This window comes from Alexandromys fortis, unplaced genomic scaffold (assembly GCF_014885135.2).
Source record: "Alexandromys fortis isolate MF-2015 unplaced genomic scaffold, M_Fortis_MF-2015_v1.1 scaffold_52, whole genome shotgun sequence".
Taxonomy (NCBI): Eukaryota; Metazoa; Chordata; class Mammalia; order Rodentia; family Cricetidae; genus Alexandromys; species Alexandromys fortis.
This window is the reverse complement of record NW_026067929.1, coordinates 445,512-465,331: the sequence shown is the minus strand read 5'-3', so window position 1 is coordinate 465,331 and position 19,820 is coordinate 445,512.

Below are 19,820 nucleotides of genomic sequence, written 5' to 3'. Positions count from 1 at the left end.
TCTGCACATAAATCATATTATTATGTTTATATTTATATCCATATGTGTATCAATACCAATATATGTATTGACAATATATGTCAATGCACAGTTATATATGTCCCCCTCTTCTCTCTCTCTCTCTCTCTCTCTCTCTCTCTCTCTCTCTCTCTCTCTCTTTCTCTCTCTCTCTCTCTCTCTCTGTACTAGACCAGCTGTGGTCAACCATCCACTCAGACCCATAAGCTCTAGCACACAGGCACACTGTATAGGGCTGTGCTTCTGGTAGGGATTTAGTGGCTAGTAGGCTGGCATTCAGGGTGCAGCAATAGTTGAGTCCCAAAATATAGGATCAGCAAAATATAGCAAATAACAACAGACACGAATACCCGGAGGCTGCCCCTCAGCCCATGGAGGGAGTGTGGTAGCTCACAGTCTCTCATGATTCATTAATGAAATGATGGCACTAACCCCAGACAGGCTAAGTTCTGAGGTTGTTGGTCACTGGCAATGTTTAAAAAGGTTCAATACTTTGTGTGTGTGTGTGTGTGTGTGTGTGTGTGTGTGTGTGTGTCTGTGTGTGTGTGTGGAGGGGTATGTTAAGGAGAATCCTTTAATTTAAAATTTGAACCCCACCCATATTTTTGAATATCAAGATAAATATTTATATGAATATTTGCCCCAAGGAATATATTTATGGGGGATGTTCTGGGTGGTGGGGAGACTGTCAGATTTTAGCAATGCAGTGCTTGTGTGTAGTGGCAGATGCAGCATCTTAGCAATGCAATTGTTGTGTGTAGTGGCAGACACATAGTGCTTCCACTGTAGTGGGGCTACATCCAGATTTGGCCGGTGCTAAGTTTGCTTTTCATTTTGTGTGCAGGGGAAAAACCTATTCATCTCTGTAGTGTGGTTGGTATACAGTGGAGCTTAGTAAGTGCTTATTGCAGGAAGATGGATGCCTGCACACTCATAAACTCTTTCAAAGAAAGAAACACATAGGGAGGGGAGACACCTGTCTATTGTCCCATTGTTATCAGAGAGCTTTGTAATTAATTTCATCAGAAACTGGATAATTGAAAATGATATTGGTAAACCGAAAGCATTGTGACGGCAAGAATTAACTCATGTAATTTAATGAGCTTTGTGTAGCTTCCACCTAGAAACAAGAGATCTGTCTAACTCTACATATATGCGTTTGTTCTTGTGAGTCGCTATCCTGATATCTCCCAATATTCAAAAATATGGATGAGGTTTTAAATGAAAGGATTCTCCTTAGCTCACAGAGATACACATATTTGAGTATTGTTGATTGTTCTGTTTATAAATCCTGAGATAAACAAATTTAATAAATGTTACCATCACTAAGTCAACTCTGTTGGCGTCAAGGGAAACAAACATTTAAATCTTTATAACAGATATCTAGTCTAAGTAACTTAGCGGGGTTTGTCTCTAATTTGGGGATTCCCCCCAAGCCCTCAGTAACTCTCACTAAACTGTGGTTGTCCCTAAGCTACGGAAATGGGGGGTATACTCACCAACTCCTCAGAGACACTCACTAAAATGTGGCTGCCTCTACGTGACCCGTCTCTTTCTCCATACATTCATCCTTTGTACCTCTCCCCCATGAATAAAAGGCACTGTACCCTCTTTGCATGTTAGCACTAACTGCTTCCCTGCAACCATTTCTCTGCAACCCTAGTGATCTCTCCACGATGCCAGGGAATGTGGGACTGTCCACTCCACTCTGACCTTACTGCCTGTCCTTTTTGAAATTTGGAGTGGGACCATTCTCTTTTGTGCTGGAAGTACCCCGGAGTTCTGCCCTCTCTGCAGCCTCTCCTGCTGTGCTCTGGGCACTCCAGCCCCACAAATCTTTCATGTACAGGCAGAGATTGTGGTTCTTCACTCTTTTCCCACTGCCTCCCTTGACTCCACCCTGTGGGACTTCAGTGTTTGGTGTCAATTTCACTTCTTAGGATAGCTCTCCTCACTGCCTAGTTGGTGCCTCTGCCATCATTGCCATGAAAAGTCTGTGTGGTGAATGTCTAGTTCTTATGTGTCCTCCCTGTCTCTCTGTCCATTGCCTTGCTGACAAATGTCCCTGTATTTGCACTGAGTGGGACCTGGGAACTGGTGAGTCTTAACTGAAAGATTAGTTGAGAGGACTAAGAATAAATGAGCACAGGGTTACAGCAGAGGCAAGGATGAGGAGGGAAGAGGCTCACCCAGGAGGAGGTGTATCTGGTACCTTCTTCTGGAAAGCTTAAAGTCTACTTGTTTAGTGACATTTGCCACGAAACAGCACATTTACCAACGTGCTAACGTGGATTAAACTGAGCAGCCAGTGAAAGCTGCATCATTAGTGCTCACTGAAGCAGACATCATAGCGCGGGACTCAAGAGAGCAGAGGACGTGATACCTGTGACCACGGTCATCCTTCCCAAAAGAGATGTCCTTAAATTCCCCTTGAGTATATGACAGTTTATCCGTTTAGAGATGACCACATGTCCACTGTCAGGAGTCTTCTGGACATACAGAGTGGACAGTAAAAGAGAGCCACAACTTGATAATTTACTTGTGTGTCACAGTCACGGGGAAGTTCTTCATGGCCGCAGCTTTCATCTTTACTCCAAAGCTGGAGTACCAGGCAACACAGTCAGTTTCCCTCCAAACACAGTTCTGCCTACTGGATTCATCACACCCTTTGTGGTAATGGGAACTCTGACGATCCACCCACTAAGGAAAACTACAAATAACTGCATCTGTAAAACCTGCAGAATAATCACAAAGCTATCAAGAATTTTATTAGCCACAGGGATGTGAAAAAATTCAATGAGCCAGGTGGTAGAGGCACATGCCTTTAATCCCAGCACTCAGAAAGGCAGAGGCAGGAAGATCTCTGTGAGTTTGAGTCAAGCCTGGGCTACAGAGTGAGTGCTAGGATAGGCTCCAAAGCTACACAGAGAAACCCTGTCTCAAAACAAAACAAAACAAGCCAGGTGGTGGTGGCGCACGCCTTTAATCCCAGCACTCGGGAGGCAGAGGCAAGCGGATCTCTGTGAGTTTGAGGGCCAGCCTGGTCTACAAAAGCTAGTTCCAGGACAGCAAAAAAAAAAAAAACAAAAAAAAAAAAAAAAAAAACCTACAGAGAAACCCTGTCTCTAAAAATCCAAAAAAAAAAAAAAAAAAAAATCAACAAAAATGAATGATAAGTAATTTTGTTTATTCCACATGTGGTTTTCTGTTATCCACTAGGTGGTTGGTGTTGATATAGATGCTGCAGATGAGAGAGAAAAGGAAGAGCCCCTCTCACTTCAGAGACAATAACCATGAGAACAATGCCCCTGCAGCAAGAACTTCCCACTCTGTACCTCGTTAACTCAAGCACCTGTTTCCCACACTTCTTTTCGGTAATTATTCACCAACTTCCTCTACAGCAGAATATCTACCAAATCATGCCCTCACCAAAGCTGGTGCCACTGCTTCTGATAGTGTCTTGCTACTGTGGTTAGCTCTGGTGACACCATGGGTGGAGAGTCTGGCCTTCGTGGTATTTTGTGGTCCTTTGCTCCTCTCTCTCCACATTGCTCAGTGAGATGTGATCCATTGACCTGACTCACAGATGCCCCAGCTTAGACACGTGAGTGAGCGACTAATCCCGGGGTGGGGGAAGGGGGTGAGTTTGTAAAGCAAGTTGCAGTTAGGGTACGGTCATTGTCCCTCGGCTTCATTTTTATGTTATTTTTTACCTTAGTGATAAGCACAATGTGGTCACATAACATTATATAGAAGTTCACAGTCAAGAGGAACTCAGAACTTTACATTCAGAAGAATTAGTGTTTGTGAGAATTTGACCTCTAATAGCTCCTAAAGTCAATTGGGAATCCGGTCAACTAAGAGACACTTAGCTGTTTGGGTGTGGGGACACACTCAAGGGGGTGGGTGGAGCCCAGAAGTCTATCCACAACCCCAGGAAGATGCTGTTACATTGCCAGAAGTGTGGAGATTGTGTATGGAGTTGAGAGCCTTGTCTGACCAGAAAGACAGGGTTTCCAGTGGGCCCAATGTCATCATAAGAGTTCTTAGGATGGAAAGAGCCTGGCAGGGGAGACAATCAGCAAAACAGATGGGTCACTGGAGGAGAAGTTAGAGTGAGGGGATGGCTGGTGGGAGGTGACAGGGTGTGTGTTTCCGGGAGCTGAAAAATGCTGTCATCCATTTTTCCCTGAGAGCCTGTAGCATGGAATGTGGACATGTGTCCTGTAGCACAGTGGAGCTCATGTTCCATGTCTGAACTCCTGGAGTCTAAGATTAGCAGTCTATGTTGTGTTCAGACACTAGTGATCTGTAAGTTTTTAACAGCAGAAAGAAGATGCCAGGAGAGTGAGCTAGGCAGCTTCCCCCCATGCCCTTTAACACTCCTGGATTCTGACTCCATTAAATATGTCTTGCCTTTGCATACTTTGGTTATGTTTTGTGCCTTAAAACATTTTTATTGTGGTTTTTCCTATGAGAATTTAAGGTAAGCTTGGTCCCGAGCTGGCACCTCTCATGCATGCTGTGGCAACAGCTCTGCCTTTCCGTGATATGAAGGACAACCACCGCCTGCCCCTGCTGCCCAGCTCTCTTAAGCAATTGCTAGCACAGTCAGTAAGTTCAAAGAGTTCTGGGGCATCTTCATATTAAAGAAATGAAACAGGTGAAAACACAAATGTCACATTCTCTCATATGCAAACCTTGGATAATCTGTGTGTGTGTGTGTGTGTGTGTGTGTGTGTGTGTGTAAGGTGTGAAATCCAGGGCATGGAGACAAGAGGAAACTCTCTAGAATAAAGAGGGGAGAGCATGGCAGAAGATGGTAAGAACATATGATATTCTTGAGCAAACATGTCTTTAATAAACCTCTTTGTACAATGAATCTACACAAAAAAAAGTCACCACAAAGAATTCCTAGACATTTCAACTTTCTGTAGAGCTAAGAAGCTGTTCTAAGCATAGGATACTGCGAAGCCTTTAGTGGACTGTGTCTCCCTAACCGGAGTCCGAACAAAAGGGGTCCTTGTCCTCAATGTATGAATTCCAGCAGCTCTGTGCAGTGCAAGTCGGAAGCATCTCCACAGGAAGTGTACAACTCACTGACTTGCAATTGTCAGAGTTTATCTTTCATTGGCTTTGACTTTGAACCAGTTTAAACCTCAGCTGTATTGAAAGGGGAAAAACTACAGTTTACTTTAGTCCAGGCCAGCGTGAATAAGCTCACCCATTGCCACCAGTTCACTGAATACCTGGGCTAATTATTGGACTGGTATTGGGTAATCTCACCCATTGCTACCACTTCCCCAGGTCCCTGGGTCAACACAAGAAGCCCTCACTGTGATGGCTGTCATATTCTATTCCTACAGCATGGTTAATTCTCTACTCCCATTTGCTATAGGATATCCCAACAAGTGATTAAAAGACCACAGTGAGGTAAAGGTGTATGGAAATGCAATACAAACCCAGAGCCTATCCAATGGAAAGTCGCCTTCTAAAAAAACCCAAGGCCCTCAGAGAAGATTGGGAAATTCCTGTGGACCTCTCCTGCAGCACCTGCCCAGGGACACATGTAAGGGACTCCGAGGATGCAGAAACAATCGCAGGATTGCATCATGAGGAACACTGGAGCTGTGCAGCCCTGGACACACGGTCTCAGCGCTCTCCATCAGGCTGTGTAAAACACAATCACCTGTCAGTGCCACTGCCCCAGCAATGCTCCTGGAAGCGCCCCACCATGAAATGAGCCTTTGATCACATCACTCAACTCCCAATGTCCTACCGCCTCTACCAAGCCATGTGACCTGAGACTACATCCTGCAGAACCCCAATCTGTTCTGTTCAGAGGGTCTGTGTCTCTCCCTTGCTTACAGAGGTAACAGATCCAGGCTCTTTTCCAGAGAGAGCATGCACGAGCCAACTCCATGACAATGAATCACCGGGACAGGTATGCCAGTTCTTGTCCCATCACCACACAGGAACTGAGAGATCTTTGTGGGCAATCAAGGGGAAGCAGAAATCATTAACATAACACAAAGACTACCACAAAGGTCAGCTAAATAGATACCCCATAGAAAGTCCCAGCATAGAGTTTGAATATCATTTTTCATGGTCTTATTAAGAGAATCTAAAGTTTTTCCTATGTGTTTACATGCTCCTGAATTATGAAATCCCCAAAAGTACATGATTGATACCATACGACTCTTAAGATTTCTGTTAGGTTACTGTGCCAAAGTTCAGCTAGGCTTCAGATTGATTATTGTTATCTATTCAATTCATAAAATTCAGAAACTGGGCTTTCATTTTTTTGTGCACTGAGTGGCTCTTGTCCTACACAGCCCCCTGTTTAGTCAACACTATATTTTCTTTGCACATGGACACCACAATGCCTTATACAACATGGGATGAATGGGGTGTCGGAGACACCGCTGACAGAAAAGATAACATGTTATGTTGCATGCATTCTATTCTTCTCAAATTAATACCTACATATAATTTAAAATGTAAGAATGACAGTTAGGCAGCATGGATTTTTTTTTTACTCCCTTAAGGCATTGAAACCTATTGAGTGATTTATTTGAGCTGTTGTTATTAACAGGTAGATTTTTTAAGTGATGAGAAAAAGCAAAGAATTACAGAAATCCAATGCTCTCCCAAATCGATTGTACTTTCCCAATGATTAGCTTTTCCCTGTGTCCATCTCTCTGTTTGATCTTGAACAACAGCCGTGAAGTCTTCTGTGTAGCAAAAACGATTTGTGAGTCCGGAGTTCTATAGTATGGCCATCAATGCGGGAAGAAACAAGACAAGCAAGCAATAACCGTCACCATTTAAAGAAGACAGGCACTCCCTCTTAAAGTGACCACCACCCCATGAACTAGGCCAGCATGTGCTTTAGTACTCTGAAAACATCTTATCGGCTGCAGAATAAGTTGGTCCAAGAGGACAGGGTTTATAACATCAGGAAGAGGGGCCTGCCATGGTTAAGTGAAGTGGGTTGGATGGAACACAGAGGCATGTTAATGGCTCCATAGAACCTTGGCTGTATCAAGTTTGTCCAGAGAAAGCTGGGCCTTTGCCCCCATTTAGCAAGGATTCAGTCTAGTGTATTCTTAAGAGGAGAAAGCAGCTGGATCAGGCAAGGGCTGTGAGTAACTGTACCCAGATCTGAATGCCAGCATTCTGGAAGGCCTGACATTAATCAGAGTAGCAGGAGGGAGGCCTAAGGGAGAGGTGATGTCATTTGTGGGAGCACCTTGAGAAGACCCTGCACAGCTGACAGAGCTGTGCATACCAAGTCTGGTTCTAAGTCTGCAGTTTGGTTCTAACCCCAGAAATGTGCCTTAGAAACTCCATCCCCTAAGCCTCACACTGACGGTGTTTGGAGTCTATACGATTAGATGAGGTCCAGAGTGTGGAGCTCCCATGGGTGTGAGTGGTTTCCACAGAGGAGAGAGACTCAAGGTGGTCTTCTTGTTCCATGTCTTCATGTGATGCCCACCACCAGGTCATCATGGTGCAGCTGGCAAACATGCCAGAACTCCATATTAAGACATTCTGGATTCCAAAGTATGACCAGAACCAAACAGATAGAGACAGAACTTCTCCTTGCCACAGAAGAACCAGGACAGGGTCAGGAACACAGACATATGGGAACTAACAGGCTGATACACAAACCCATGCATTCGTAGGGTTCTGAGAAGAAAACTGGGGTATCTGGACCTTGGCTGCCTGTGTGTGACTCAGCTCCTGGCACTCAGTCCTACTTCTGTGATGCTCCAAGGTCATTTTGGGATCCCCACTTCTTCCGTCTCACGTGTCCCATCCTTGTGTTCACTGCATACAGAGGCCACATTTCATGTTGAGCATAGGCTCCATCTCAGCCATGCTATGGCACCAGCACAGGTCCAACTTGTGACCACATCACCCATCTCTTTTATGTTCTCATGCCAACATGCACTGCCTATGGCCCCACAGTCAGCTGGACTCCTCTGCATCACAAGGACTCTACAAAACCAAGAGTGCATGTGACAGACATGGAGGTTAAAAATATACAGAGAATGTACACGTGCTAACTTTTGTAGCCCTTGGAAAATGCTGAATCTCTTGGGTATGAGACACCTGAATCCAGAGTCCATGCATGGAAGAGGGTTCATGGGCTCAGCCGATGCCTTGACTTCATCTCTTCACCACAGTCCAGCAAGACAGAAGCCGTGTTCACTAGGAAGAATAAAAATGCTTGCTTTAAGATAGGGAAAATTCTAGTGGCTGTCATCGGCTATGAATGGTACCGAGTAGTGGTCTCTAGTGGGTACCCTTTATTCAAAGCCGAGTGTGCTCAGGCCCTAATACTGACACTGTCTCCAATCCACATTGGGAGTCAAGATTCCAATATCAGAATCTGGGTTTTGGAAAAAGCAAATCATACATGTGTGGGCACAATTATTACATATCCCTAAATGTAGCAGAGAATCCATATTCACACACACTCTCTGGAATAAAGAGATAATAAAAAGCCCAAACCATGATGGCAATCCTCAGTGTGCAAAGGCATTTACCACCAAACATGAAGAACTAAGTTTAAGATCCCCACTACACATGATGGAAGGAAAGAACCAAAAGGTGACCCTTTGACCTCCACACTTTGTAGTAGCAGCACCTACATGCACACACACATGCACGTGTTCATACATACATACCTATACTCAAACGCACAAATACATACAAACCCACACACTTATTCACACCACACACAGAAACCCACACTCATACATATATGCATACATACACACATATTCATATACAAACTCATATATACATACACACTCATTTATACATACAAACCCATACATACACATATATAATTTTTTAAAAGTTTGAACCCAAAGTAGGAGAAATGGGGATGGGGAAATCTAATGTCCCATGGGAAACCTGGCTCAAGAAGAGCTCACAACATCTGTCCAGAGCGTTCATCCTGCATGTGGCCAGGAATCTTTCCTGAGTCACACAAAAGCCAGAAGCAGACGGCACATGGATTTACCCTAAAGCACCCATGAAGTCCCTAAGTGGTCGTACTCACAATGTGTGCCTGTCTTCCTTCTCCCAGGGACCAGCACGAGATGCTCTGTAGGAAATGTCACCAACAGATGGACAATGGGGAACTCAGGGCCCAGCCCTGCCTCTGAGGGGCTGTGCAATGTTCTTCTAGAGCTCTGGTCCTAAGAAGCCAGTCCCGATCACCATGGGATTAGGGAGGTGAGGGCGGTGGATCCCAAGGGGCCCCCTAACCTGCTTTATCTACAATCAAAGACTCTAAAATCAGAACAGTTTTTCTATCTGTGCATTGATTTTTTTCTGCAGACATGTTTAAAATTATGTTGCCTGTTAACTTGTTTGTATAAATAGGCAAAAAAATAAATATCCCCGCAAATCGCTCTGCAGAGTCAAGGATTTATGAAATATGCAGCCGGATAAATATTTCCTGCTTAAAAAATGAAACAGGCAACCTATAAATTGCCATCGCGACACAATAAAGCAGTTTAACTTGATTTAACCAGGAAATCAAGGTTTTGGCAAAACCATTAGGTGAGTGAAATCCTGGTGGCCCTAGTCTGGGGTGAGAAGAAACAGTTAAACTGCTCACCGTGGAGGGGGTGGTACTCAAAGGACACGGAACCCAATTAAACCCTCAGCACCCGTCCCTTCATTCTCCACAGAACCTGCACGTCGCGTGGTTAGGAACCCAGTCAGAGCCCTTTCAAGCCCGGGTCTGGCCAGGGCCAGTGGTGGGTGAGAGGAGACTAGCTGCCTCTCTATTAATCATCATCTCACGCCCAACACCTGGGACTGCCTCCAACTCCCCCGGTTGCTATATTGACAATATTCCCGGTTGATTTCCTCATTTTCTCAGCCAAGACTGGACTGACCTCTTTAGAATTCTTTATAAACGTCAGTAATTGCCGCATCCAACTTCAATTCATTACTTTCCCAGGCCTCATGTATTTTGATGATATGAAAGTTGACCACATTTACATGCAAATTGAAGTTTTATATTAATAAGGGCCAGTGAAAGGAGATGGCGTGGTAATGCTCCATTATGACTTTTAAATACATTTGCCCATGTCTCGGCTGGCACTAGCATGGTCAGGCCACGAGGAAATCATGTTGGTCTGATTGCAATTTTGTTTTCCAATTGAAAGTACAATTTCATCAGGTTTCCCCGTCATTTCTAATAATGACTTAAGTTTGCTCGCTAAATTGGAGAATTTCTTCCAGCCTTTCTATGGGCTGGCAAACAGGTGAGGGGACAGCTGCTCGGGCACGAAGGGCTTCATTACGGGGGCGGGCGGCCGTCCATCCCCTGAGGCTCCTTTGGTGACAGGAGCAAAATTACCGAAGGCTCCACACACTGGAGACTGATTATCTTAAGCGCATTAACTTTTATCGTAAAACTTTGAAAGCCCAGCAGCTCACTTGCAGGTACGCTCTCAAACCCGGCCCTTGATGGATCTGGGCCTGAGATCTCCATTGCAATCTGCATGTTGCTTCTGCACCATCCAGGGAAGTGGTCCTTTTCCTCTCTTTAAAAGGAATCTCTTGTCTCCGTGAGAAGCAGACCCTGTTCCCTGTAGAGAATATGAGCCTAAAATCCAGGACACTGCTAGTACATCCTAGACAGACATTCTCCGCGATCAGCTCTGCTTCTGATGGGACAGGAACTATAAGCCTAAAACCTATTTGGAGTTGTTGATAGACGCACAAACAGTCTGGATAGTCTCTCAAGGAGAGCTGAAGGAGAACAGAGTAGCCCACTGGATAGGAGAAGGGGTTTTCACAGGACTGCATGACCACCCCTCGCTGTTGCCAGTGTGAGCACGTGTTGTGTTTGTCTACGAACCTCCTCTCAGCCCATTCCATTCTGAGAGTCTCAGCATCAGCCCTTCTTACAGCTGGATGGCTTGGGCACAGAGGTTCCCTGCCCTGACGCAGTGTGATACCGTTGGTGAACATACGTACGTCTTCTATTAAACAGGCCCGGTACAAGTCAGTTGTTTTAGAAAATACAATTACCACTGCATTCTTCAAGTTCAACTTTTCTCTCAATTGTACGTTATCTCTGCATCGATAAGAGCATGATAGCAGGTAACATGTGAGAAAGGCCACTGTGTGTACAACAGGATTCCATTGTCTCTGACCAATACAGATATTTCCCCACAGAACGCTGGGAGCTCACACTTCAGTTCTCAATTCTCTCTGTTGCGCACATTGACAGTCTAGATAAACACTGCCTCTAGGTGAACTGTGCAGAGTGGAGGGGAACCTGGGACGGGTGTGCACAATGGGGAATCTATGGAAATAGAGAAACAGCCAGGCTCCCCTGTGAGCTGACCTTTCTGCTTCTACCGTGGTTACACCTGCCGTGCGTGCGTGGTGCGGTTTATTTATCTGGATTTTCAATCTCAGTAATGACTTAAATGTTCCAAAGCAGATGACAGGATCAGCTATCCCAGGGTAAAGACTTGATTGAGGAAAACATGGCTCCTCACAAGAGTTTCCAAAAGAAGAGGAACTTAACCATCTATTAGGTTGAGGATTGGAGTGTGGTCGTTAGCAAGCGATGGATGATGGAACCCACTGAGGATCTAGGGGACACCCAGAAGGAACCGGAGAGGTGGCTTTTGATATTCTTCCTGTAAGGTTGGCACTAACTGTTACAAGAACCTTGAGACTGAGGTGACAGCTGAAGTTTTCCTTTTCAGTAAAGGGGTTCAGTCCTCACCCCAATTTAACAGCTCAACTCTGGTGGTAAGAGAATCAGTTCCCTACATAACCATAGCTCCTAGGTATAAATTTGGCATCCAGTAAGGTTTCCCCAAGGCTGCAGACAGACTGAACTGATTCTGATATTTGGGCAACAACTTAGGGGGGATGTAAGTTAGTCCTAGGTAGACAGGGGTATGCTAAGGAGTGGGAAGAACAAGAAGGATTGTTTGTTTGTTTGTTTGTTTTCTTTGCATAGATAAAACCCCATGAGATGGAGGGAGGCTCACCAGAAGTCTTTCAAGCATGGCGGAATGTAAGAAGAATCCTTCCAAAATGACAAGAGCCAGGGATGGCGTGTGATCTAGAAGCAGGGTGGGGCGATGCCATTTATCCTCCGCAGAGAGCTCTGAAGGTAGGAGGTGGCACTCAGGTTCAAGTTACCTGCTGCACCGTGCTAGTGATCCTGAGAGACCCTTCCTTGACTTTTAGCCCTGAATGTTTGAGGAAATAATTAGAAAAGCTGATACCTAGCTGTTCATTCCCCCACTGGCGGCCCATCTGGTTTTGTTGGGCAAGGTGTTGGGGGCATCTCCCAGCTGAGTGTTTCCAAAGACTCAAGACACTGGAGGGACCTGGGGGCTGGGACCATGACCTGACTGGCGGGCAGGCTGTCTACCAGTGCAGTTGGCTCCATCTCCTGATTTCGCCAACTCTCACTGCAGAGCTCAGAGGCTAAAACAGCCCTGGCGTGGTCCTAACAGAAGGACACAAACGGGGTCCTTGACCCCACTTTGCACCCCAGACCTGTCTCTCTCTGGCCCTTTATCTGAACTTAGTTCTCAAGCCTCACAGAGAACCTTAATTTCCCGTCTCTCCACTTTTCTCTCAGGCCCACGCCAGCCTTTCTGCTCCCTGAGCCCTGCCTTTCCTACTGTGGGTTTTGCCACCATTGCCTCTTTAGATCTCAGGCCTCTCCCCTGGCTCTTCAGCTGCTGTGCTGTAACCTAGCGGTTCTGTTCTACCTCGTGTGGTGTGCAGTCAGTGGCAGCCACTTTCTGAGAAAGGTGTTCAAGTGCAATCAAACCAGAGAGTGAACTCTAAGCCAGCATCCTGCCTTGCACCTCTCCCATCCCATGACTTGCTGGCCTCCTCTTGGGTTATGCAGCCGCTATGATTGTCTGCTTCGGAACTTCCCAGTGGCATCCTCCGTCAGCCTTCCCACTTCTTGCTTTGCCCTCTGGTTAGCTTTATTCCTCAGGTAGGGATTCCTTTAACGTCTCTCTTCCTGCTGCTGGCTCCTCCAGGCACACCAGGACTCCAGTTTTTTGGCGTGCTTTTCTTCATAGTTCAGTTGCGTCTTCAATCCCTTCTTCCTACATGCACCAGCTCCGGCCTTTGCATGGGGTCGCCATAGTGTAGTTCGACCAAGGAAGACTTGATCTCACGCCAACACTCGCATCAGGTGAAATGCTATTTTGCTACGGCGTTAATCATGTATGTGCGCATGCTTGTACGTGCAGCCAATAGAAGGGGGTATGTGATTCTTTAGGAATTCGCCAAAAGTACACGGTATAAGCGTGAAGAGCACACAGTGCCCCATGCAGGAACAAGACTGATCAGGACTCTGGTCATCTCTGTACCATGTTCCACGCTCCCCTACATGCTGGCTTGTTCACACAGCCAGCATGTTCCCAGTGTTGGCTCCGGTGAGTGCAGAGATCAGCTCCCTGCCCTGACTCCATCGAACCCCACGCTCTCAGAGCTATATTCCTCTGGGGGCTTAGTTGACCAGTCTCTCCTTGGCTGGAGATCTTCTCCAGCGCTAATCTTACAGGTGGCGTTTGTACCATTGTCTCCTGGGACCGTGGTCATCTAACCCAGTGCTCTGGGCATTCCCTGAGGTCTTGGCAAATGAACGCACTGATGAATCTGTGCTCAAGATGGCTGGAAGCCACAGAACACAGCGTGATTCGTGTCCCTGCTTTGCTCAAGGTTGTCTGTGGTAGAAACGACTGTCCAGAATCTCAGGAGATCCTCTGGGAGCAAACCACGTCATGAAGACCTGTCAGCTTTAGATCATAAAGTGTCAGCTTGTGTGAACAAATGTCTGTGCTAAGTGACCTGGCAATGGGAGAATTCAGAATGGCATGGCATGTGCCTTTGAGCTGGTTTGTAAGCCATAAGTCAATTCTCCCAGGACTGGGAAAGATGGCTGTTTTTAGAAAAGCCCTAAGAAGCCACACCTGGAAACTGCACTTCCCTCTGAGCCAGAAAACAAGAGACACGTGGGGAATGGCCCAGCTTTGATTTGTTGAGATCCATACCGGGTAGAGGGAGAGGGTTGGGCCCACAGGAGAGCGTCCCCTCCCTCAGCTCATTTCAAGGACACTAATGCTCTTTTGTCATGGTCAGGTGCCCCCAAGATGACTTTTCTACTGACCATGGAACTCACCAATTGCCGCGGAAGGAGCAATTACCAACAAAATATCTTCCTACGTTTTCCCTTCAAAGCAGTATAACCCAGATTTCAAAATATCTTCATCAGAAGCCAAAACAGATGGAAAGGTGAAACGCTGCTGGCCGTGGAGCTGGGTGAGAGCAGAGTCAGCTCCCTCTTCGGAGGGTGCAGAGCCGAGTGTATAGACTCAGACAGCATGGGCAGGGGCTTGGGGAGTGGAGCATAAAACCTTAACCTGTCAGTGTATCAGGATGGGAAGGTGGGGCGGGCGGTCTTTACTGTCACAAAGGCTCTGGAAGAATGCGAAGGGAACTTAAAACAGAAGCATCCCTAGGGTCTAGAAATGCTTCTTGTGCAGCCCATACCATGAATCAATGTATCCACACCAAAACCCTGAAGTCATTTCATGAACAAAATGGGAAAGCATCAGTTGATTCAGATAACAAAGGCAACTTGATCTTCCAAACAATTTCACATTTTGTTATTGGAAGAGTTTAGGAGGCGGAAAAGGTGCAACAATGGCCCTTCTCGGCAGAGATGTCACTTAACAACACATTCATAGCATGCTGACGTGTTAGTTAGCAGTGTGCTAACGCAGCATCTTGAGCCACTTTAAACCTGGGTTTCCACGTTCATGATCTCTTCTGACCTGGAAGATGCACAGCCCAGCAGCTAGTGTGGCTGCAATAAGCTTGCACTCTTGCGGCAACTGAGGGCAGCGATGGGACCAAAAGCCAGTACATTGGCTTCCTGCCCTTCTTATCTCTGTGTGGCATTGGTAACGACAGGGCAGGACTGAACGTTATTCCCCAAGAAATGTGTCTCTCCTCCATTTCAATTTGCATTTCATAAACCATAGGGGGAAGATAGGCTTCAAGGGGATATTTTTGGTTTAAGTTCACCTACGATGTCTGATGGGATCCAAGCATGGTTGTGGGTAAAATTGGCTTCCCTTCTGACCTCCCTTGAGTGCACGTGGCAGCTGGTAGAATATTCTCAGTGTATTTCAACTCATTCCAGTTCTACGAAAAAGACGAATTACAATATTCTTTGTAAAGAAGTGACCAGCAAAGTAGCTCATTACAAGGAAGCAAATAGGAACTCTAGTGCCTGAGAGGTTCAGAGGTGACTTCCTCCCACCCAATAACACTTTCACGTGCCACCTGCCTCAGGCTTCCTTCTCCCATTGCCACCACCTGCCTCTCACTTCTTTTTTCTTTTTATTGGAAAGACATTCAGAAGTACAGTTTCTGGGTCCCATAGCAACAGTTTCTTTAGAAGAACATGCTCCAAACCATTTGCTAGCTCAGAGTGTCTGCCAATCCACATAGTTACCACACCACTGCACAAGGCTCAGCTTTCCCACGTCTCCCCAAAAGCTGTCTTGATTTTTAATCTGCTTGTTCAGTAATAGTCATTCTAATGGATGCATAGTGATATTTCATTGTAATTTTGAGTTCATTTCTCCAAGATAGGTGACCCTGGATAGCTTTTTTCATACGTTTATTAGCCATTTTTATACCTTTGAATAAACATTTATCCAAATCTTTTGCTCATTTTTACTTATCTTTCTGTTATTTCATTGGAAATGTTTTTATATGTGTCCAGACATGAATTCTTGTGATATACAGTTTGTAAATATTTCCTCCTAATCCAGAAACTGTCTCTTCACTCTATCCTATCCTTTGATGCATGCTTGTATAGATTTATCTATTTTTATTAATTTCATTTTATCTGTGCTAGTGATTTGCCTGCATTTGTGCCTATGAGCCATGTGCTTGTGGTACCCAGCAAAACCAGAAGAGGGTGTTGGATCACCTAGAACTGCAGCCACAGGTGGTGATTAGCAGCCTTGTGTGGGTGCTGGGACTTGAACCTAGGTCCTCTGCAAGAGCAGTTGCTCTTAACTGCTGAGCCATCCCTTCAGCCCCTGTACAGTTTTTAATTCTAACAGTCATGTCCTAAAGTTCAGCTTATTGCTTTTTTTTTTTTTCGATTGTTACAGCCAAGAAATTGTCCCTGAGTCTGGCGCTCTTGCACTGCTTCCTCATACATCCGGAGGTATGTTTTGTGTGTGGTGGTAGTGGGAGGGTTGGACCAACCTTTATTTACTTTCACATGTGGAGACCCAGCTTCTCTAGCAGCCTTTGCTGGACACCCCCCACCCCCCCTGCTTCTCTAAATTGTTTGACTTGTGCTTGAGGATTTATTTCTGGACCTCAGTTCGATATCTTGGCCTACACTCTGCATTTAGGCCACAGTGAAATGTGTTCTTCTTCCCTGCAGCTCTGTGATGAGTTTTGAAATCGGGAGTTTGGAGCATCCACTCTCCTTTCAAGGGGGTCTGGATGTTATATGGCCCTGGAGATTTTGATAGAATGCAGAAAGGCATTTTCTATTTTTGCAAATGCAACTTTGTTGAGATTTTGGTAGAGATAACATGGACTCTATAGTTCACTTTCATGCATGATGTATTCGTGTTTTAGTGTTGAATTTTCAACCCACCTTTCCAAGTCTTTGTTTATTAAAAACATCCTCTCTGTAGTGATCTAGAGTTTTCAGAGACACATCTCCAATGTACCTTTAATAAACCTATTTTTAATGTGTTCGAGATATATGATTAAATTGCACATTGAATCTTTCACTTTTTATTTTATTTTACTTTTTATGTAGATGTTCAAATTTGTATATGTGAGTTCAGAGGTCAATGCTCTTATCTTCCTCTGTCTTTATAATTTAAAATATTTTATTTGTTATTGTTATTGTGTGTGTGTCCAGGCAAGCCAATGTCATGGAGATTTTGCCGAAATTGGGGAATTGGGTAGTCCTTCCACTATGGGATCTGGGCATTGAACTTAGGTGGTCAAGTTTTATTACCCACTGAGGTATCTCCTGTACTTCCACCTTATTTTCTTAGAGCTCAATGACTTTTTTCCTCATATATACCAGGGTCTGTTACTGGACCTAGAGGTCACTGATATATATCAGTGTGTGTGTTCATCCGTTTATTGTTGCTGGCATGTATATGCATTTAGGGATGATCATCTGGGATTGGAAATATATCAGGGGTCCTTGTCACAGTAGGAGAAAACTGATTCTCACTCTCTTGGCAGCTCTTTGTCTAGGCCTGAAGCTTGTGGGATGTCCTACACTCATGTAAGCATGTCCACGGGTGTTGTCGTGAAGGTCTTCTTTAAGTGACCATATTGTGGAGATTTCATGGGTGCAGCTCACTGTCATATATACAAAAGTCATACAAGATACATTCATTCGATGCTTATTCTCTGAAGAATAATATTACAAAAATATTAAAGCCTTTGTTTCCTCTAATGAGACCATCAGGCTTCGGGGAGTGCAGAAAACTTCACGTGTATAGAAAGAGCACAGCAGACCATCACATGCAGTGATCAGTATGACAACCGAGCTAGCGTGTCTCAGTGTCGGTTAGTGGTGTGCAACTGCATGGACAGGCATGTTGCATGTACAGTGCAAGGCATGCACATTGCATGTTAGAACCAAGGCTGCAGTGAGGTCACATGATACCACAGGGCACAGGTGAGAGGTCTCGGGAGCATCTTGAATTTATTACATTTCTATTTTGGAGTTAGTTTTCGGTTGTTGAGTGCTCAGAAACATTTTACTACTGCTGCGTTTTCATATTCTCTATTCAGCTATATGTCCTGGTGTGTGGTTGCAACCCACAGTTTAAGACACCATTTTAAATCATTCTCCTCTTGTGTATGTGCATGTGTGGTGTGTGTATCTGTGTGTCTGTTTGTTAGTGTGTACGTGTGTAAATGATTCTTTATCCACCTTCTTCAAGACCCTTATTCACAAACCATGGCGTAAAGGTGGACTTGAGCCTGCCATTGTGCTATTGTTGGAACAGGCCATATGCAGAACCAAATGGAAAGACCATGGTGGAGCTGCCTTTATTACAGGACGCATACGCAAACCCTTGCACACAAATCTTTACACTTTCATTTTAAATTGTTGATGCATTGTGTGGAGACAAGGCTCAGTGTGCACTCAAGCAGAACTCGCTAATGGCCTTGGAGGGGCCATAAAGAGCTTGCCAGGGCACCTGGGGATCATCGCACTCCTCCGCTAGGAACTAGGAACTTTGCTGTAATCAGAGACTGCTAAATGGTGAATCTGGAGTGTCACGTTGTCAGCAGCAGCCGCTGTGAAATCTCCTCTCACTCAGTAGGAGAGGTGTTGAACTAGGCTTGCATACTCAGTGTGTGCAGACTCTGATGGAGAAACGGTGCACTGCAGGGCACAGTTCATTTATCACCCAGTGTCATGTCTGTGCATGTGGTAAACCAGAATGTGGAGCTGCAGAAAAGTGGGCGACTGCAAGAGAAAGGCTACCATGTTCTCCGAACACTGTTGTCCATCCACCCTACTGTTGACATGGCCCTTGGGATAACCTGTAGTCCATTAAACACCTGTCTATCGGCTCCACTGTTGGACTGACATTTGGCTCATGTTGTGGTTTGAATAACTGTGCTCCTGAAGTTGGCCTGGTGCATAGGCTTATGACTCTATGATGTTTGGAAGCTAGAGCTACTATAAGGACGTGGGTCCAGGTGGGAAAACTTGCAATCATGAGTACATTGGAAGAGGGTGTGTGATCCTAGGCTCTTCCATTTCCTGCTTCCAGGTTCAGAAATTAAGAAAATTATCCCTGTCACGTATTTCTGGAATGACTTATCTATATACCCTGAAGCTCAAAGTAAAAGGCCCAATTAGTCTAGGACCGTAAGCTAGATTTTCCTTGCTTCTTTCTAAGTTAATTGCCTCAGGTATTTTGTTACAATAAAGATACCTGATGAATGCAGACTGTGTTTGGTTTGGTTTTTCAAAAATGTTGTTGTGATAGCGTCCATGAGTTGTTTTTCTAACACACCATCCTCCATGTTTAATGCAGACCAGTTGCAAAGCAACTGCTCATGGATTATGCGTACATTGAGCTGTGGTGGTGGTGGCATTCCTACCCTGTTCCCTCTCAATAGTCTTTGCCGCTGTCCCTCTGACTATTGAGACAGGCCCAGGATTAACTCATTACGACTTCATTTATCCAAATGACCCAGAAGACGATCATGGCTTTGAACACCTTATTGACTATTTTGCCTTGGTGTTTTGTTCAGCGTCCTTATTTATTTATATGTGATTGCCTCTTTTTTTTATAATCAGTCAAGACTTCATTTTATATTCTGGATACAAGCTTTTATTCATATTTGTGTTGCAAATGTCTTTTTTTTCTCTCTCTCTTTGCCTCCATCCCTCTCTGTGTCTCTTCCATGGCTTTTGATTACTAAACAACTTTTGAAATAGTTTAATGTAATATGAATTTTCAGACTTCTTTTTTATGGAAACAGAAAATGTGTTTATGTGTTTGTATGTGTGTGTGTGTGTATGTGTGTGTGATCTTTAAGAAGCCTTCAGCAGTCCTGACTTCATGAATTCTCTTCATTATGAATTTTTATCTTATGTTTATTTGTTCGTATACCAATTTAAATTAAGTGGTGAATATATTATGCATTGAATTCACCTTGAGAAATCTAAATCTATCTATTGT